Raw genomic sequence first — 22,100 nt, 5'->3', positions numbered from 1 at the left:
GTCTGAAGTCAGTGCACAGAGGTTATCACGATGATAAACACGGCGTCGGATTTGGGGGAGCGTTAGAGAACGAGGAATATATAGGAGAGAAGGGAGATGATTAGGTAGTCGTATTTCCCACCATAGGTAATGGAAACAAGTGATCCTGCCGCATTAGTCCCATGAAATGCCGAGCAACGTCCGAGAATCTAACCTCTAAGGGCCCCGGGCTGAGTCTGAAATTTCAAGGCATTGGCGGAAGGGCAGGAGTGGAGCTTGCGAGTCAAGTTGTCTCAACACAGGAAACCTCACCTGGCCCGGACGCGGAAGGGATTGGTAGAATGATTGCTCTTTCAACAACATGTTCACTGGGCTGCAGTTGGGGACAGGTATCCTGGGTATGCTGTGTTCCGATGGTAAATGCGTTTCTCAATTCTGCAATCACCCTCTCCCCTCCGTAACCCGCTTCTTGATCGCCTGCCCAACCATAGCCTGCGTCTCTTCTCTCCCTCTTCCATTAGTCTGTGTTCGACTCTCTCATTCCCTCATTTCTCATGCGGTCAGAGAGTAAATGGTGCCGCCCACTGTCCACCAGCACTGCACCACTGTCAACATAAGGGGACTTCTGTGGGATCAGGTGCAGCCCGCACGCTGGCGAGCCCTCAGTGAGCGGCCACTGTGAACTCTGCAGGGTCTGCACCAGTGATTCAGGCCTGACATTCTTTCCCAACTTGGGGACCTATTGATTTGTTTGTTCACTCTCCCTTTACACCAGCAAAGGGCACCTTTCTCTCTTTGTGACTGTGAACTGAGGCAGACTGCTTTCACTGCGCTCTGACCCAGCTGGAACTTATGCCCGGGGTCCATGGTGACCTTCCTGGCCCAGAAGCTGGTGAACTCGGCCTGATGTGCAAATTAGCTGAATTAACTGGATATTGGAGCGAAAGTCCAACCGATCCATCGTTGAGCTGGCTCTCTTTGAAATTTCCTCAGGTGAGCTGCTTCTGATCCACACTCAGCTTTATCTGGTGAAGGGGATGACTAGAGGCCTTTTGGCCAACTATTCTCACATTTAAAACATGTATGGAGACCTGAATTGCTCCTGTTAAGTTAATGCACCATTTAATTCAATATCACACGCTAACACTTCTCATAAGTACCGTTAGATAATCCATAAAGCAGCGATACAGAGGTGAAGCTTAACAAAGTCGGAAACATTATACAAAGCCCAGGACTGTGGGTGACACGTCCGTTCACCGGCGCCTCCGTTTCCTCAGGACATTTCGTGGGTCATCAGGTCTTTTCACAATCTCATGGCGGGAGATTGCCTTCTCATGAGATTCCATTTTAAACATTACCCGCAGTGAGCAGAGGAGTTTAATTTCCATGGTAACACCAGTAACTGCCCCCGTGCTGGTGCCAGAAAAACCGAAAGTTCAGGGTGATAAAGAATGCTCACCCTCACAATCACCCTCAATGAACAGCGGAATCAACAGCAGGAACTTTCCCCATTTCTCCGCTCCTTGTGCTGATCCAATCTGGAGTCAGATTCCACGGATGCATAAGTCTCAGGAACCTCTCCTAATAGGATAGGGTGACTGAAAACACTAGGGCCTAGAAATTGGGTATAGCCCCGCTTGGGGCGTTAGAATTGGCGCAGCGCAAAGTTTATAGCCAGACGCAACTTATCGCCACCCGGCGTGATATTGGGTTGCATCGCCCCTAAAGGTGATTGAGGTGCGAACTCAGGCGTTACACGGGACTCCTAAGGTGCTAAACTTCCGTCGCAACCCAGTATCAGAGCGGATGGGCGCAGCGCAGGTGCTGTCAATTACCGATGACCACGAGACTTCCAGGCACCGGCCAGCTCTTAAAGGGGAGGATCAGTCAGCTTCAGCATCCACACTCTGCGCCTTGCAGGCCTCAGAATCGGTGCAGGCCCTTCTCTGGCTCTAAAAACTTGGACCAGATGGAGAAGGTGAGACAGCAGCAGAGCGCTTCACCAATGAGGCTCTGGAGCAATTGGTGACCGCAGTGGAGCGCCGGCGAGATGTTCTCTACCCAGACAATGGCAGGAGGTGGAATCATAAGGACTACCGATGAGCTTGGAGGAATGTATGTCAGAGGGTCAACTCCAGCAGCATGGTGACCAGGAGCCCTGTCCAATACAGAAAGAAATTCAATGACCTCACTCGTGTCGTGAGGGTGGGTGTTGTTTCTGCAAACTTCTGCATCCCTTCATTTGCACCTGACTTTATGGCTACAGGGTGGCCTGTGCCCCATTGGCCATCTGCCAGCAAGCACCCATGGCCCTTTCTGGGCACACACATGCACATTTGACTCAAGGCGTCATGTAAGGGCTCTTGCACCATGGGGGGGCATGAGATGATCACTCAGGGCATCAGGTAACATAACTTCCCCTCCTTTCCCCTGCAGTCCAAGCTGGCGAGGATTGGCAAAGACCAACTTCGCACCAGTGGAGGACCTCCACAAGTGGTCACTCTCACGGATCTCGAGGAGAGAGTCCACCAGATTCCTGGAGGACATCTGAGTGGTCCTGTAACCACTGTAGCTGCCGACCCCATTGTCGACAGTAATGCTAAGGTTCTCACCTTTTACAACTGTCTCCTTCCACTTGTTCCCCCCGCCAGCATGCTTTCTCACTGTGGACCCATGTCATTGCCTTGCCGCAATCTGGCATCCCTTGCTGCCAAGCTGTCCTTTTGCTAAAGCCACTCTTCCACCTCCCTGCTTTCAGATGCTGCATCACCATCTCGGGAGCCGCGCCCTCAAGCTGCCAGTGCCAGTGCCTCCGAAGGCTCAATGAGAAAATTACTGTCCAACAGAAAGTCAGCAACTCTCTCCAGCAGCGATCAGAATGGCCAGGCCAAATGGCTGCAGCTTTTATACTAGTGCTGTCACCTTTAAATAGCGCCCCCCGAGTCCGAGAAGGGCCTGGGAATGCTCCATCCAACTGTCACTAATAGCGCCAGGCGGAAAGGTTGCGGCGCCACCGAATATCCGGTCCGGGGCACCAAAAAGGCGTTGCACTGACATTACGTCATGATCTGCCTGCGCCCGCGGGCACGTGCAAAGAGTTAGCGCCGGCACTAAAAGGATACTCAATATGGGAGGTGGCGCTATATTCACTGCACCCGCCCGAAAATTGGGTAACACCCCAATTCTCGGGCTCTTCAGGCGCTAATCACTGGTGCTACCAACCGAATTTCTAGGCCTAGGTCTTAGTCCCTATTGGATCATGGAACTCATCCCAACTGAGCAGAACCGGCCCCCATCCTGAACCCACACAGGTTCACTATCCAGCAGGGTCAATAGGCATTGATACTCAGTGGGAACCTTGGATAATGTTATCCGCAAACCCAGGAATATTGAGTGCAATATTCAGTGTCCCACTGCAGCCCAGACTGAGCCCCACCCTGGGCCTTTCCTGTCTGTGCATTTCCCCAGTGCCCCATTGGGGAACATTCAGCCCCGGATATCCTGCAGAAGCAGCGCTGTGGGGCCGGGCGGCTGAGTCTCGTGACCCTGTGGCTGGGCCTCTGACATCACAATGGGAGATGACGCTCACTCAGCTCGAGCTGGAATACCTTAAAGGGGCCGCTTAATGCGGAGGGGCAGAAAATACGTCAAAAATGTTCATGTGATGAGAGCAGTGATGGTCATCAATTGAAATGTTCACACATCCACCCTCAGTTCGTGTCTTGTTCCCTGCAGTGACTTCATCTGATTCTGTCCATTTGAACTGAACTGCCCACTCAGCCTGAAACAGATTAAATATTAAACTGGTTAATATTTCAATAATAATTACAGACAAATATTACACATAAAAGTGACTCAATCCCATTGATATTTTATATATAACATTACAAATTAACACCAACACTCACTCGATCCACTTCAGGCTTTTACAATTCAGTATGAGGCGGCAGAGAGCGGGGACAGATTGGTCTGTGAAGGAGTTTGATCCCAGGGTCAGGTTCATCAGTGACTGGTTTGTACTGAGCACGGAGGCGAGATCCCTGGCACAGGAATCTGTGAGATCAGCATCATACAGCCTGGGATCAGAAAGAGAAATAACAGGAATCAGAGTAAATCCCCAGTGTGATTTATAACACTATTACTGATACTAATAATAATGTACAGTTATTATAGGTTCCTAGAAATTTAGAGCACAGGAGGCCATTCGGTGCGGGCCTGTGCTGGCTCTTTGAAAGAGCATCGTTCTCAGTCCCACATCCCCGCTTTTTGTCCGTAACCCTGTAAGTTGCTCGTCCTGAAGAAATTCTCCAACTGTGTTAAAATTATTTAAGAAATCAGCTTCCACCAACTTTTCAGGTAGAGCATTTCCGATCCCGACTAGTCTCTGCGTAAAAAAGTTCTCATCTCCTATTTGGATATATTTCCAATGATTTTGAATCTCTGACTGTTAGTTGTTGACCCACTCGCCAGAGGGAATAATTTTTTCCTATCTACTGTATCAAAACATTTCATCATCTTGAAAACCTCTATTAGGTCTCCTCTTAACATTCTCTTTTCCAAGGAGAACAGTTCTAACTTTTCCAACCTGTCCTCATAACTGCATTCCCTCATCCCTGGCAACATCCTCTGTACCCTTTCTACGGCCTTTGCATCTCTCCTGAAATGTGGTGCACAGAATTTTCTACAATACTTCAGCTATAAAGATTTAGCATGATCTATTTGCTTTTATATTCTATTCCGTTATTTATAAAACCAAGTAACCCATGTGCTTTTTGACCACCATATTAACTGGCCCTGCCACCTTTAAGGATGTATATGGACAGCAAGTTCTCTTTCCTCATCTACACTTTTCAAAACCATGTCATTTATAGTGTACTGTCTTCCCATATTGTTTCTCCCAAAGTGCATCACTTCACCTAAAAGGTAGGTCATGCCTGACGAGCCGGATTGAATTTTTTGAAGAGGTGACTAAAGCAGTGGACAGTGGAATCTGTATGGATGTTATTTATATGGATTTCCACAAGGCATTTGATAAAGTCCCTCATAAGAGCCTGTTAACGAAAGTTGAAGCCCATGGAACTGAAGGTAAATTACTGAGCTGGTTAGGAAATTGGCTGAACGGCAGGAGGCAGAGAGTAGGGATAATGGGCGGGAACTCTAATTGACATGATGGGACTCGTGGTGTCCCTCAGTAACCTGTGTTGAGGCTTCAACTATTCGCTCTATTCATTAATGACTTACACGATGGGCTAGAAAGCCACATATCCAATTTTACCGACGACACAAAGGTAGGCATCATTGTAGGTAGTGTAGTTGAAAGCATAGAATTGCAAAATGATCAATAGATTAAGTGAATGCGCAAAATTGTGGCAAATGGATTTCAATGTAGGAAAATGTGAGGTCATCCAATATGGACCAAAAAAGGAGAGGTCAGAGTGCTTTCTAAATGGTGAAGTGTTAAAAACAGTGGAGTTCCAAAGAGACCTGGGGGATAAGGTATATAGATCATTAAAATGTCATGAAGAGGTACAGAAAATAATCAAAAAGGCGAATGGAATGCTGACCTTTATATCTAGAGGACTAGAGTACAAGGGGGTAGAAGTTATGCTACAACTATACAAAACCCTGGTTAGACCACACTTGGAGCACGGTGAGCAGATCTGGACACCAAACCCTAGGAAGGATACAGTGGCCTTGAAGGGAGTGCAGCGCAAATTTACCAGAATTATATCGGCACTCCAATAGTTAAATTACAAGGAGAGATTACACAACTGAGGTTGTATTCCCTTGAATTTAGAATGGTAAGGTGTAATTTGTTCGGTGCTTTCAAGATATTAAGGGGAACAGAGAGTGTCCCAGACTCCATCACCATCCCTGGGTATGTTCTGTTCCACCGGCAGGACAGCCCCAACAGTGGTGGCGGCACAGTGGTATTCAGTCGGGAGGGAGTGGCCCTGGGAGTCCTCAACACTGAATCCTGACCCCATGAACTCTCATGGCATCTAAAAAAGCATGGGCAAGGAAAATTCCTGCTGATTACCACCTACCACCCTCCCTCAGCTGATGAATCAGTACTCCTTCATGTTGAACACCACTTGCATGAAGCACTGAGAGCAACACGGGCACAAAATGTACTCTGCGTGGCTAACATCAATATCCATGACCAAGAGTGGTTCGGTAGCACCACTACTGACCGAGCACCGAAGGATGTAGCTGCCAGACTGGGCCTGCGACAGGTGGTGAGAGAACGAACACGAGAGAAAAACCTACTTCACCTCATCCTCACCAACCTACTTGTCGCAGATGCATCTGTCCATGACAGCAATGCTGGAAGTGACCACCATAAAGTCATTGTGGAGACGAAGTCCAGTCTTCGCACTGAGGACAACCTCCATCGTGTTGTGTGGCACTACCACCGTGCTAAATGGAATAGATTCAGTACAGATCTAGCAGCTCAAAACCGAGCAGCCATGAGGCTCTGTGTGCCATCAGCCGCAGCAGAATTGTATTCCACCACAGTCTGTAACCTCATGGCCCGGCATATTCCTCACGCTACCAGTTCCCTCAAGCCAGGGGACCAACCCTGGTTCAATAAGGAGTGCAGAAGAGCATGCCAGGAGCAGCGCCAGGCGTATCTAAAAATGATGTGCAACCTGGGGAAACTGCAACGCAGGACTACATGCATGCTAAAAAGCGGAACCAGCATGCTATAGACAGGGCTAAGTGATCCCATGATCAACGGATCAGATCAAAACTCTGCAGTCCTGCCACATCCATTCGTGAATGGTGGTGGACCATTAAACAACTAACTGGAGGAGGAGGCTTCATCCTCGATGATGGTGGTGCCCAGCACGTGAGGGCAAAAGAGAACACTGAAATGTTAACAACCATCTTCACCGGAAGTGCCGAGTGGATGAGTCATATCAGCCTCCTCCTCCTCAGGTCCCCACCATCACAAAACAAATTACTCAGCCAATTCGAGTCACGTGATATCAAGAATGGCTGAGCGCACTGGATACAGCAAAGTCTCCACTTGGAGAGGCAAGGATTAATCAAGGATTGTCAGCATGGCGTTGTCAGGGGGAGATAATGTCTAACCAATTTGATTGAATTTTTCGAGGGGTTGACTAGGTGTGTGGCTGAGGGTAGTCCAGTTGATGTAGTCTACATGGACTTCAGTAAGGCTTTTGACAATGTCCCACATGGGAGACTGGTCAAGAAGGGAAGAGCCCATGGGATCCAGGGCAATTTGGCACACTGGATCCAAAATTGGCTTAGTGGCAGGAGGCAGAGGGTGATGGTCGAAGGTTGTTTTTTTGACTGGAATCCTGTGTCCAGTGGTGTACCACAGGGAACGGTGCTGGGTCCCTTACTGTTTGTAGTGTACATTAATGATTTAGGTACGAATGTAGGAGGTATGATCAGTAAGTTCGCAGATGACATGAAAATTGCTGGAGTGGTAAATAGTGAGGAGGGAAGCCTCAGGCTACAGGACGATATAGATGGGATGGTTAGATGGGCAGAACAGTGGCAAATGGAATTGAACCCTGAAAAGTGTGAGGTGATGCATTTTGGGAGGACTAACAAGGCAAGGGAATATACAATGAATGGTAGGATCCTAGCACGGACATGGATCAGAGGGACCTTGCTGTGCATGTACATAGATCCCTAAAGGCACCAGGACAGGTAGATAAGGTGGTTTAAAAGGCATATAGGATACTTGCCTTCATTAGCCAAGGCATAGATTATAAGAGCAGGGAGGTTATGATGGAGCTGTACAAAACGTTAGTTAGGCCATAGCTGGAATACTGTGTGCAGTTCTGGTCGCCATACTATAGGAAGGATGTGATTGCATTTGAGAGGGTGCAGAGGATATTCACCAGGATGTTACCTGGGCTGGAGTGTTTCAGCTATGAAGAGAGACTGGACAGGCTGGGGTTGTTTTCCTTAGAGCAGAGAAGGCTGAGAGGGGACCTGATTGAGGTGTACAAAATTATGATGGGCATAGATAGGGTAGATAGAAAGGAACGTTTCTCCTTAGTAGAGGGGTCAATACCCAGGGGGCATAGATTCAAGGTAAGGAGCATGAGGTTTAGAGTAGATTTGAGGGGAATAAAATCACCCAGAGGGTGGTTGGAATCATAAACTCACTGCCTGAAAGGGTGATAGAGGCAGGAACCCTCAACATTCAAGAAGCATTTAGATGAGCACTTGAAACGCCATAGCATACAAGGCTACGGACCAAGTGCTGGAAATTGGGATTAGAAAAGATAGGGCTTGATGGCCGGCACAGACATGATGGGCCTCTTTCTGTGCTGTATAACTCTATGACTATGGGCCCCGACAACATCTCAGCTGTCGTGCTGAAGACTTGTGCTCCAGAACTAGCCGCACCTCTAGCCAAGCTGTTCCAGTACAGCTACAACACTGGCATCTATTGAAAAATGCAGAAAACTGCCCCGGTATGTCCTGTCCACAAATCCAGGACAGATCCAACCCAGTCAATTACTGCCCTATCAGTCTACTCTCAATCATCAGCAAAGTCATGGAAGGTGTCGTTTACAGTGCAATCAAGCGGCACTTACTCGTTAATAACCTGCACACCGATGCCCAATTTGTGTCATCAGGACAGCACAGCTCCAGAGCTCATTGCAGCCTTGGTCCATACATGGACAAAAGAGCTGAATTCCAGAAGTGAGCTGAGAGTGACTGCCTTTGACATCAAGGCAGCATTTCACTAGCTGTGGCATCAATGAGCCCTAGTAAAATTGAAGTCAACGGGAATCAGGGGGAAATCTGTCCACTGGCTGGAGTCATACATAGCACAAAGGAAGATGGTTGTGGTGGTTGAAGGTCAATCATCACAGCCCCAGGACATCACTGCAGGTGTTCCTTAGGGCAGTGTCCTAGCCGCAGCCATCTTGATCTGCTACATCATTGACCTTCCCTCCATCATAAGGTCAGCAGTGTGGATGTTCGCTGATGATTGCAGTGTTCAGTGCCATTTGCAACTCCTCAGATAATGAAGCAGTCCATGCCCGCATGCAACGAGACCTGGAGGACATTCAGGCTTGGGCTGATATGTGGTAAGTAACATTTGTGCCACAGAAGTGCCAGGCAATGACTAGCTCCAACAAGCGAGAGTCTAACCAGCGCCCCTTAACATTCAACGACATTACCATCGTCGGATCCCCCAACATAAGCATCTTGGGGGTCACCATTGATCAGAAACTTAATGGGACCAGCCACATAACAACTCTGGCAACAAGAGCAGGTTAGAGGCTAGGTATTCTGCAGTGTCTCACCTCCTGACTCCCCAAAGCCTTTCCACCATCTAAAAGTCACAAGTCAGGAGTATGTTGAAGTACTGTCTACTTGCCTTGATGAGAGCAGCTCCAACAACACTCAAGAAGCTCGACACCATCCAAGACAAAGCAGCCCGCTTGATTGGCACCCCACCCACCACCTAAGTATTCACTCCCTACACCACCGGCATACAGTGGCTGCAGTGTTTACCATCTATAACATGCACTGCAGCAAATCTCCAAGGCTTCTTTGGCACCTCACAAACTTGTGACCTCTAGCACCTTGAAGGACAAGGGCAGTAGACAAGTTCCACTCCAAGTTACATGCCATTCTGACTTGGAAGTATATCGCTGTTCCTTCATCATCACTTGGTCAAAATCCTGGAACAACCCTCCCTAACAGCACTGTGGGAGTACATTCGCCACACGGACCATAGCGGTTCAAGGAGACGGCTCACCACCACCTTCTCAAGGGCAGTTAGTCATGGGCAATAAATTCTGTTCATGCCAGCGACACCCACAAGCCATGACCGAATAAAAAATAAAGATAGAGAGAAATTATATCCGCTGGTTGCAGATTCTAGGACTTGGGGGCATAGTCTAAACATCAGAGCCAGACCATTCAGGAGTGAAATTAAGAAACACTGCTACACACAACGTGTGGTAGAAGTTTTGAACTCTGTCACAAATGGCGATTGATGCCAGATCAATTATTAATTTTCAATCTCAGATTCTTTACAGTTTGTTAACCAAAGGTTTTAGGGATATGGGTCAAAGGCGGGTATATGGAGTTAGATTGGTGATCAGCTATGGTCTCATTGAATGGTGGTACAGGCTCGAGGGGCTAAATGGCCTCCTCCTGTGTCTGTGCTCCTGTGTTCACACTTCTCTGCATTGAACTTCATTTTTCATGCCCATTTCACCATCTAAGTCAGACTGAAGCCTAGACCAATCTTATATATGATCTACTACTTTGCCAAGTTCTGTATCATCTGCAAACGTTATAATGCGGCTCCCTACACCAGAATCTAGTTCATTTATAAAAAACTGAAAACAGTAATGAACCCAAAACTGACCCTTCGGGAACACCACTGCAAACCACCTCCCTGTCTGAAAAATACTTCGATCCACCACTACCCTTTGCTTCATGTCACTGAGCCAATTTTGTATCCATTCCGCTACATCCCCCTTAATTCCATGGACTTCCGTCTTCTTAATAAGCTCCTGTATTGCCTATTGTCGAATTCCCTTGTAAAGCCCATATCTGCAACATCTACTGCGCTATCTTGATCCACCTTCTCTATTACCTCGTCAAAGAGTTCAATCAAGTTCGTCAAGACAATATTGCCTTTAACAAATCCATCCTGGCTCTCCTTGATTAACCTTGAGAACTAAAAGGATGTGACCACTGCCTCTGCTATTTCTACCTTTGCTTCTTTCATCAACCTAGGATGCTTGCCATCTGGACCAGGTGACCGACCAGCTTTTTGTAATACTAAACTGTTTAGTACATCTTCACTATCTACCATTATCCTGACCATAACCTCTCTCTCCTATTTTAGTGTAACCTTCACATCATCCGCTTCCTTTGTGACGAGAGATGCAATGACTGACTTAATACATTTGCCATGTCCTCTGCCTCCACCTGGAGATTTCCCTTTGGTTCCTTAATAGGCACAACTTTTTCCCCAGCAAACTGCTTACACTTTAGAGGTTTATTAAACATTTTAGGGTTCAATTTAATGTCTGCTTGCCAATCTTCTCGTAACATCTCTTTGCCTCACGTATCAACTTTTTTTTCAATTCCCTCCCGTACTTTCCATAATCTTCCTGTTTCTTAACTGAATCTTGCTCCTGGCATTTTTCATAAGACTCCTTTTTCTGTCTTATTTTAACTTTTATTTCTTTTTTCATCCAGGTGCTCATTGGCTTTGGATAATCTATCTTTTCCCTTCAAAATAATATGCCTAGTTTTTACCTGAACTATCTCTTCACTGAATTCCCCCCATTGCTCCGTTACTGTTTTACCCTGCAATCGCATTTTCCAAGCTACCTGTGCTGGATTCTTCAATTACTGAAATTATCTCCTCCCCGTTTAACATTTTAACTTTGACATTTCTGCTCTCTTCCCATAATTACCTTAAACCGTATTATGTTGTGGTCACTGTTAGCTAGATGTTCTCCTACTGTAACACACTCCACCTGTCCTACTTCATTTCCCAGAACCAGACCCAACACTACTTCCTTCCTTGTTAGACTGGAGCCATATTGACTGAGAAGGTTATCTTGTGCACATATCAGAAATCCCTCTCCCTCCCTTCCATTGGCACTATGTTTACGCAGTCTATATTAGGGTATTTAAAGTTTACTAATATCACTGCTCTATTTTTGTAACACGCATTTGAAAAGTGCTGACAATTTTGCCCACCTATCTTCTTCTCACTGTTTGGAGCTCTGTAAAAATAAAAACTCCCAACAATATAACAGTTCTCCCTCTGTTCCTCTACTCAAGCCAACATACAATTTAATACCTTCTTCATCACTTTCACTATGTTCCTCAATCTTTTCCCTGCAATTTATGGGACATTCCTAATTGCACCACTGTTTAGATCACTCTGCCCTCTAATCTTATTTTGCCCCTCTCTGCTATTTCCTGGTTCCCCTTCCCCTGCCAAATGTTTTTAAACACCAACAGTACGAGTTAACCACTCATTGAGAACATTGGCCCCGGCTTTTGTTCAGGTGCATTCCATGCATCTTTTACAGGTTCCCCTTGCCCCAGAACTGGTCCCATTGACCCAGGAATCTGAAACCCTCTCTCCTGAACTACTTGCCCAGCCACGTATTTACCTGCACTAACATCATGTTTCTATATTCACCAGCACGTGGCACTGGGAGTAACCCTGACATTACTACCTTTGAGGTCCTGTTTTTGAAATCTTTTTCCTAGCTCCTGAAACTCTGCTTGAAGGACCTCAATACTTTATCTACATATGTCATTATTCTGTCATGGACCACGACCCCTTGCTGTTCCCCTTCCCCTCATGGAAAGTCCTGCACCCACTCGCTGATATCCTTTACCCTGTCACCAGGGAGGCAACATACCATTGCGAATCACGTTTTCGGTTACAGAAACAATGACCTTAACTATCGAATACCCTGTGCCTATTGCATTTCTACTCTTTCTTTTTCCCCTGTCTGCAGTCAAATTTCTCGTGGATCAGTCACCCTCCCGGGTATTCAAAACTGAAAACCGGTTAGCAATTGCCACTGGCTTGGGGAATTCCTGCAGTCCCTGTGCATTCCTGCTATCCTGTCTGGTGGTCACCTATTGCTTCACCTTCTGCAGCTGTGGGGTGACCACATCCTGAAGCGTATGTTCAAGGAAACTCTCCAGCTCCCGGATTCATTGCAGTGAATCCAGCCGCTCCCCATGCTCGGAAATTCGGAGCTTGAGCTCGAGCAACTGACGGCACTTCCTGCACACGTGGTCAGGAAGTGCCCTGGAGTTCCCACATAGAGCAGGATGCAGATACAAGGGACCCAGCTGGCCTGCCATGGTAGTCAACCCACTGACCTGTAAATCACAGAGAGCTGACTATGAAAACTCAAAGTCTAAAAAAACCGACGTCTAAGACTCTAACCTATAAAATTGCAACTGTAATCACGTTATTCAAGAAAGGAGGGAGAGAGAAAACAGGGAACTACTGGCAAATTAGCCTGACATCAGTTGTCGGGAAAATGCTGGAATTCATTGTTAGGGAAGTGGTATCAGGGAACTTAGAAAAATCATAACATGATTGGGCAGAGTCAACGTGGTTTTATGAAAGTGAAATCATGTTTGACAAATTTATTAGAGCTTTTGAGGATGTAACTAGCAGGGTAGATAAAGGGTAACCAGTGGATGTAGTATATTTGGATTTCCAAAAGGCATTCGATAAGGTGCCACATCAATGAATGATACGCAAGATAAGGGCTCATGGATTTGGGGATAATATAATAGCACCGATAGAGGATTGGTTAATGGACAGAAAACAGAAAGTAGCGATAAACGTGTCATTTTCAGGTTGGCAGGCTGCAATGAGTGGGGTGCCACAAGGGTCATTGCTTGGGCCTCAGCTATTTACAATCTATATTAATGAGCTAGATGAAGGGACAGAGTGCAATGTATCCAAGTTTGATGACAATACAAAGTTGGTGGGAAAGTAAGCTGAGAGGCGGAGACACAGATTTCGCTAAGACATATAGGCCTAGAAATTAGAAATTCAGTGGCCTGCGCCACCAGTTTGCGCCCAAAGAGGGCTTTGCGCCAGTCTGCAAACTTCAGGTGAAATTCAGCGGTGCGCTAATGGCGGCGTTAGGCTGTAGCGCTGCGCCGCCACCGATGACGTCATCGGTGTGCGCAGCGCCCCGTTTCCGCGAAGAACACCATATTAAGTCACGCCCGCCTCTTCAGTGCCGGCCGCAAACAGCGACTGGTACACAGGGCCTACCTGTGGTGGTAGTGGCGGTAATTAAAGTGGAGGTGCGGCCGGCCGCTTCTTCGGCGGCCGCCTGCCCGCACCTCCTTCCCCGGCCTCCTCCACCACCACCCCCGCGGCATTGCCGGCTGGTTTCCGGGAGCCCGGCACTCTCTGTTCTGCCGGGCTCTTTTGCCGGCACTCGCGATCGGGGCTCCGGCTGCTGCAGGCACCTCCCCCTTAAGAGAGGGAGGAAGGCCTGCAGTACCGCAGCCTGCCGCTCCGCTGCGGGTGGCGCTGCGGCCACTAGCGCGCTGATAATCAGTTTCAGCGCCCAAGCGGGGCGCCGAAACCCCTGTTTAGCGGCCGCCTTCCACTTGGTGCGCTGACACTGAATATCCCGCTTGCGCAAGTGGATCCGTGCGCAGCGGTAATTCCGGTGCCCAGGCGAGCTGGGCGCCCCAAAATGAATTTCTAGGCCCTAGACAAGTTAAGTGAGTGGACAATAAGGTGCCAGATGGAATATGTGAGGAAATGAGAGATTATTCACTTCACTAGGAAGACTAGAAAAACAGGATATTTTTAAATGATGAGAAACTATTAAACGTTGGTGTTCAGAGCATTTTAGGTGTCCTCGTACAGGAAATACAGAAAGTTAGCATGCAGGTACACCAAGCAATTAGGAAGGCAACTAGCATTTTGGCCTTTATTGCAAGGGGGTGAAGTTCAAGAGTAAGTCAGGCTTACTCCAATTGTACCGGGCTTTGGTGAGGCCACACCTGCAGTACTGTGCGCTGTTTTGGTCTCCTTCTCTGAGAAAGGAGATACATGTCTTGGAGGCAGTGCAACCAAGGTTCACTAGATTGATCTCTGGTATGAGAGGGTTGCCCTATGAGGAGAGAGTCAGTAGTTTGCGCCGATACTCTCTGGAGTTTAGAAGAATGAGAGATGAACTCATTGCAACATATAAGAATGAGGGGGACTGACAGGGTAGATGCTGAGGTTGTTTCCCCTGACTGGATTATCTAGAACTAAGGGGCATAGTCTCAGGATAAGGGTTCAGCCAGTTAAATGACAAGGAGGAATTTCTTCACTCAGAGGGTTGTGAATCTTTGGAATGCTCCACCCCAAAGGACTGTGGAAGCTGAGTCATTGAGCACAATCAAGGCTGAGAGAAGATAGGTTTTTGGACTTTAGGGGAATCACGGAATATGGTGATCAGGTGGGGAAGTGGAGTTGAGGTCAATCATCAGCCATGATCTTATTGACTGGCGGAGCAGGCTCGAGAGGCCGTATGGCCGACTCCTGCTCCTAATTCTTAAATTCTTCAAATTCTGAGAAGCTGACTTCTGAAAGACTGAGATAGTAAAATGGTAAATAGTTAAATAAAGGCACTGGATATTGTATTTATCGATCTAAAACTGAATGGAAACTGCGATAAAGTTAACAAATTATAAACACAATTGCTCAGAGTCTGGCATTTACCACAGTTTCTGAATTTTACTGCGGGGGTCCCTCAGAGCCGCAGACAATAGTTTCACTCCTGAATCTCCCACATTATTATAACCCATGTCCAGGGCCATCAGTGATCGGTTAGTACTGAGAGCAGAGGCGAGATCCTCGGTTGAAGAAACTGTGAGACCGTTTTTAAACAGCCTGGGATCAGAGAGAGAGAATTAACAAAATCAGAGTAAATCCCCAATATTTATTAATAACAGTACAATTGATGCTAATAATAATGTACAGTGTTTATTAATAACACTATCACTGATACTACAACAACATGTATTTATCTCGCGCTTTTAACTTAATAAAACATCCCAGGGAGCTTCACAGGAGCGTTATCCAATAAAATTTAACACTGAACCAAATAAGGAGATATTAGGGCAGATGACCAAAAGCTTGGTCAAAGAGGTAAGTTTTAAGGAGCGTCTTAAAGGAGGACAGGTAAGTAAAGAGAAGAAAAGTTTAGGGAGGGAATTCCAGAGCTCAGGGACTTGGCAGCTGAAGTCATGACCACCAATGGTGGAGCGATTAAAGTCAGGGATGTTCAAGAGTCTACAACTGGAACAGTGCTGATATATCTCAGAGGGATGTAGGGCTGGAGCAGGTAACAGAAATAGGGAAGGGCGAGGCCATGGAGGGATTCGAAAACAAGGATGGTCATTTTAAATTCGAGGCATTGCTTAACCGGGAACCAATGCAGGTCACCGAGCACAGGGCTCATAGGTGAAAGGTGAAAGGGACTTGGTGAGAGTTAGGACACAAGCAGCAGAGTTTTGGAGGACCTCAAGTTTAATGAGGGTAGAAAGTGGGAGGCCAGCCAGCAGTGCTTTGAAATAGTCAAGTCTACAGGTAATAAAGGCGTGAAGCAGGGTTTCAGCAGCAGTGAGCTGAGGCGGAGGCGGATTCGGGTGATGTTTTGGAGGTGCGCTTGATGATGGCGCTGATATGTGGTCGGAAGTTCATCTCGGGGTCAAATATGACACCAAGGTTGCGAACAGTCTGGTTCAGCCTCAGTCAGTTGCCAGGCAGAGGGAAGGAGTCAGTGGCTAGGGAATTCAGATTGTGGCAGGGAACAAAAACAATGGCTTCGGTCCTCCCAGTATTTAGCTGTAGGAAATTTCTGCTCATCCCAACCGGGCGCCAGACAAGCAGTGTGAGAATTTAGGAAAAGTTGGGTGTTCGAGATAGGCGGTGGTGAGATAGAGCTGAGTGTAGTCAGCATACGTGTGGACACTGATGCTGTATTTTCAGATTATGTCGCATTGGGCAGCATGTAGATGAGCGGGCCAATCATAGGCCTTGGGGGACACCAGAGGTAATGGTGTGGGAATGCGACAATAAGCCATTGCAGGTGATTCTATAGGTACGACTGGACAGATAAGAATGGAACCGGGTGAATACAGTTCCACCCAGCTGGATGACAGTGAAGAGGTGTTTGAAGAGAAGGTGCGGTAAAACATGCCAAAGGCTGCAGGTGGGTCGGGATGGACGAGGAGCAATAGTTTATCTTTGTCACAGTCACAAAGGATGTCATTTGTTACTTTGAGAACAGCCATTTCGGTGCTGTGGCAGGGGTGGAAACAGATTGAAGAGATTCAAACATGGAGTTCTGGAAAATACAGGCACGGATTTTTGAGGAGACAACACGTTCAAGGACTATGGAGAGGAAAGAAAAGTTGGGGATGGGGCTGTAATTTGCAAGGATGGAGTAGTCAGGGTTTTTTTTGAGCAGTGGCCCTGGGTGGAGCCTGAGCGAGGACACCGAGGATTTAAGCAGCAGGAGAGCGAGCGAGCGAGATCCAGACTCACCGGCAGCAGCAGCGGCCCTGGTTGGAGCCTGAGCGAGGACACCGAGGATTTAAGCAGCAGGAGAGCGAGCGAACGAGACCCAGACTCACCGGCAGCAGCAGCGGCCCTGGGCGGAGCCCTGAGTGCGGTTTAAACAGAGTGCTGCGAGTTGGGAATTGGTTCTTACTTTACACCAAGGAAAGAGTCCGCGAGCGGGAGCAGTCTAACACCAACAACTGCAAAACCACTAAAGTGACATCACAACCAGGGAAGAAGCTGATTGGTAACGAGGACCTGGTGAGTATTTCTACAGTCCAGTCGTTGAAGTCAAAGTAAGGTCTCTAGTTTAGAGTAAGTAGTGTTTAAAGGGAAGTAAGGTCCCTAGTGTATGTAATATTCTTTAATTTAAAGGAAGCAAAGGGAGTAAATTAAGGTTAGGACAGGGCAGGGCAGCTCAGCAACGTGAAGAGCTCCTCCTGTGTTATGTGGGGACTCAGGGACACTTTCGGTGTCCAGGGCGAACACATGTGCAGGAAGTGTCTCCAGCTGCAGCTACTCGTAATCTGCGTTTCGGAGCTGGAGCTGCGGTTGGAGTCACTGTGGTGCATCCGCAAAGCTGAGATCTTCATGGATAGCACGTTTAACAAGGGGGTCACACCGTAGGTAAAGAGTGTACAGGCAGACAGGAAATGGGTGACCACCAGACAGAGTAAAAGAACTAGGAAGGTGTGGCAGGAGTCCCCTGGGTCCAACTCCCTCGCCAACAGATTTTCCGTGCTGGATACTGATGCAGGAGATGGTTTCTCATGGGAATGCAACAAGAGCTAAGTCCATGGCACTACGAGTGGCTCAGCTGGGGAGGAAAAGGAGTGGGAGAGCAATAGTGATAGGGGATTCTATCATAAGGGGAACAGATAGACGTTTGTGTGGCCGCAGACGTGACTCCAGGATGGTATGTTGCCTCCCTGGTGCCAGGGTCACGGATGTCACTGAAAAGCTGCAGGGCATTCTGAAGGGGGAGGGCAAATGGTCAGAGGTCGTGGTTCACATTGATACCAACGACATAGGTAGAAAGAGGGATGAGGTCCTGCAACAAGTACTTAGGGAGCTATGTAGCAGATTAAAAAGCAGGACCTCAAAGGTTGTAATCTCTGAATTACTCCTGGTGCCACGTGCTAGTGAATATAGGAATAGAAGGGTAGATCTTCACTGCACGTCAATTACAAGAGAAATGCAGGGAACAGCACCAACCACTGTACATGGCCTTCTTGGATCTCACAATGCCTTCGACACTGTCAACCGTGAGGGATTACGGAGTGTCCTCCTCAAATTCGGCTGCCATCAAAAGTTTGTCACTATCCTCCGCCTGCTCCACGACGACATGCAAGCCGTGATTCTGACCAACGGTTCCACCACGGACCCAATTCACGTACGAACCGGGGTCAAGCAAGGCTGTGTCATCGCATCAACGCTCTTCTCAATCTTCCTTGCTGCAATGTTCCATCTCACCCTCAGTAAGCTTCCCACTGGAGTGGAGCTAATTTACAGAACAAACGGGAAACTGTTCAAACTCTGTCGCCTCCAGTCCAGATCCAAGGTCGGCCCATCCTCTGTCATCGAATTACAGTATGCAGACGATGCTTGCGTCTGCGCTCACTCGGAAGTCGAACTCCAAACCATCGTAAACACCTTCACCAAAGCATACGAGTACATGGGCCTTACACTAAACATCTGTAAGACAAAGGTCCTCTACCAACCTGCCCCCGCCACATAGTGCTGCCCCCCGATTATGAAAATCCATGACAAGGCCTTGGACAACGTGGGCCACTTTCCATACCATGGGAACCTACTGTCAACAAGGGCAGACGTCAACGACGAAGTCCAGCACCGCCTTCAGTGTGCCAGTACAGCCTTCGGTCGCCTGAGGAAGAGAGTGTTTGAAGACCAGGACCTCAAACCTGGCACTAAGCTCGTGGTCTACAGGGCTGCATTGATACCTGCCCTGCTGTATGCCTCAGAGACATGGACCATGTACAGCAGGCACCTCAAAGCACTGGAGAGGTACCACCAACGCTGCCTCCACAAGATCCTGCAAATCCATTGGCAGGATAGGCGCACCAACGTCAGTGTTCTTGCTCAGGCCAACATCGAAGCTCTGACCACACTCAATGAGCTCCGATGGACGGGTCACATTGTCTGCATGCCCGATACGAGGCTCCCAAAACAAGCGCTCTACTCGGAGCTCCGGCACAGCAAGAGAGCCCCAGGTGGGCAGAGGAAACGCTTCAAGGACACCCTCAAAGCCTCCTTGAAAAAGTGTAACATCCCCACCAACACCTGGGAATCCCTGGCCCAAGACCGCACAAAGTGGAGGAGAAGCATCCAGGAAGGCGCCGAACACCTCGAGTCTCTTCACCGGGAGCAAGCGGAAACCTCACCCACCCGCACCTTCAACCACCATCTGCCCCACCTGTGACAGAGACTGTAGGTCCCGGATTGGACTCATCAGTCATCTGCGAGCTCATTTTTAATGTGGAAGCAAGTCATCCTCGACTCCAAGGGACTGCCTGCCTAAGAGGAGGATAGAGAAGATGAATGTGTGGCTAAAGAGTTGGTGCAGGAGGGAGGGCTTTAGTTTCCTGGATCACTGGTTCTGCTTCTGGGGAAGGTGGGACCTGTACAAGTTGGACGGGTTGCACATGAACCGGAACGGGACCAACATCCTTGCGGGGAGGTTTACTATTGCTGTTGGGGGTGTTTAAACTAACTTAGCAGTGTAATGGGATACGAAGTGGAACTATAGTAGGGGGTGATGCACAGCCAAATATAGAGGAAAAAGCAAGTTAGCCTGGAAGGCAGAGCAAATATGTAATGGCACAAGGGAGTATGGCAAGGCTGGATGGCATTTATTTAATGCAAGGAGTCTTGCGAGTAAGGCAGATGAATTGAAAGTGTTGATGAACACATGGGAGTATGATATTGTTGCTATCACAGAGACATGGTGGAGGGAGGGGCAGGACTGGCAGCTCAAGATTCCAGGGTATAGAATCCTCAGGCGAGACAGAGCGTGGTGCAAAAGAGGAGGGGAAGTTGCAATATTAATCAAGGAGTCAATTACTGCTGTAAGGAGGGATGATATCTTAGCAGGTTCCTCTAATGAGGCCATATGGGTAGAACATAAAAACAAAACGGGGGCAAGCACTTTGCTGGGAGTGTACTTTAGTCCCGCAAACAGTCAGGGGGAGATAGAGGAACAGATATGGAGGCAAATCTCAGATAAGTGTAGTAATTATAGGGTAATTATAGTGGGGGATTTCAACTTCCCCAATATTAACTGGGATAGTCAGAGTGTGAAAGGCTTAGAGGGTGCAGAATTCTTAAAGTGTATCCAGGAGAGCTTTTTGAGCCAGCATATAGAAAGTCTTACAAGAGAGGGGGCGGTACTGGACCTAATTCTAGGGAATGTAGCCAGGCAAGTGGTAGAAGTGTCAGTAGGAGAGCATTTTGGTGACAGTGACCATAATTCGATGAGATTTAATGTAGTCATGGAAAAGCACAAAGGTGGACCGGAAATAAAAGTTCTAAATTGGGGGAAGGCCTATTTTAATAGGATAAAGGCATGATCTGGTCAAAGTGGGCTGGGATCAGCTACTTGTAGGGAAATCCACATCAGAGCAGTGGGAGTCTTTCAGAAAGTAAATAGAGAGTACAACGCCAACATGTTCCCGTAAAGGTCAAGGGTGGGACCAACAAGCCCAGGGAACCCTGGATGTCAAGGGATATAAAAGAATGGATTAGGAAAAAAAGGGAGGCTTTTGGCAGATACAAAGGACTAAAAACCGTGGAAGCCCGAGAGGAGTAAAGAAACTGCAGGGGTGTACCTGTACTTAAAAGAGAAATTAGGAGAGCGAAGAGTGGGCATGAAAAAATACTGGGGGGCAAAATAAAGGAAAATCCCAAGGTGTTTTAGAAGTATATTAAGGGCAAGAGGATAACCAGGAAAAGAGTATGGCCCATTAGGGACCAAAGTGGCTATCTGTGTGTTGAGTCGGAAGATGTGGGTGAGATTTTAAATGAATATTTTGCATCTGTGTTCACTATGGAGAAGGATGATTTAGGCATAGAAATCAGGCAGGGGGATTGTGATATACTTGAAGAATTAAGTATTGAGAGGGAGGAGGTACTAGCGGTTTTAGCAGGCTTAAAAGTGGATAAATCCCCAGCCCAGACAAGATGTATCTCAGGCTGCTGTGTGAGAAAGGGGAGGAGATTGCAGGGGCTCTGACACAAATTTTCAGATCCTCTCTGGCCACAGGGGAGGTGCCAGAGTACTGGAGGACAGCTAACGTAGTACCATTATTCAGGAAGGGTAGTAGGGATAAACCAGGGAATTACAGGCCAGTGAGCCTAACATCAGTGGTAGGGAAGTTATTGGAAAACATTTTGAGGGACAGAATTAGTCTCCAGTTGGAGAGGCAAGGATTAATCAAAGATAGTCAGCATGGCTTTGTCAGGGGGAGATCATGTCTAACCAATTTGATTGAATTTTTCGAGGGGTTGACTCGGTGCCTGGATGAGGGTAGTGGAGTTCATGTAGTCTACATGGACTTCAGTAAGGTTTTAACAAATCCCGCATGGGAGACTGGTCAAGAAGATAGGAGCCCATGGGATCCAGGGCAATTTGGCACATTGGATCCAAAATTGGCTTAGCAACATAGAAACATAGAAGATAGGAGCAGGAGTAGGCCATTCGGCCATTGAGCCTGCTCCACCATTCAATGAGATCATGGCTGATCATCCAAATTCAGTACACTGTCCCGGCCTTCTCCCCATATCCCTTGATCCCTTTAGCCTTAAGAAATATATCTAACTCCTTCTTGAATATATTTAAAGAATTGGCCTCAACTGCCTTCTGAGGTAGAGAATTCCACAGGTTCACCACTCTCCGGGTGAAGAAATTCCTCCTCATTTAAGTCCTAAATGGCTTACCCCTTATCCTTAGACTGTGACCCCTGGTTCTGGACTCCTCCGCCATCGGGAACATCCTTCCTGCATCTAGCCT

The 22,100-nt window shown here is 47.6% G+C and overlaps 1 pseudogene across 1 annotated transcript in view; it reads right to left on the bottom strand.

The window, feature by feature from the left end:
* Positions 1 to 1,103: 1,103 nt before the first annotated feature.
* The window catches only part of LOC147092554 (NACHT, LRR and PYD domains-containing protein 3-like), a 71,806-nt pseudogene continuing 50,809 nt past the window's right edge, over positions 1,104 to 22,100 (bottom strand). Inside the window, exons 8-10 of the transcript XR_015075052.1 lie at positions 15,230 to 15,400; positions 3,888 to 4,055; positions 1,104 to 3,760 (exon numbers count right to left, since the gene is read on the bottom strand). The product of XR_015075052.1 is annotated as an NACHT, LRR and PYD domains-containing protein 3-like (transcript). The remainder of the gene's footprint in view (positions 3,761 to 3,887; positions 4,056 to 15,229; positions 15,401 to 22,100) is intronic.

This window comes from Somniosus microcephalus, unplaced genomic scaffold, assembly GCF_052327205.1.
Source record: "Somniosus microcephalus isolate GS21.2 unplaced genomic scaffold, FLI_Smic_1.0 unresolved_chr2, whole genome shotgun sequence".
Lineage (NCBI taxonomy): Eukaryota > Metazoa > Chordata > Chondrichthyes > Squaliformes > Somniosidae > Somniosus > Somniosus microcephalus.
This window is presented reverse-complemented; position numbering and strand designations above follow the sequence as displayed.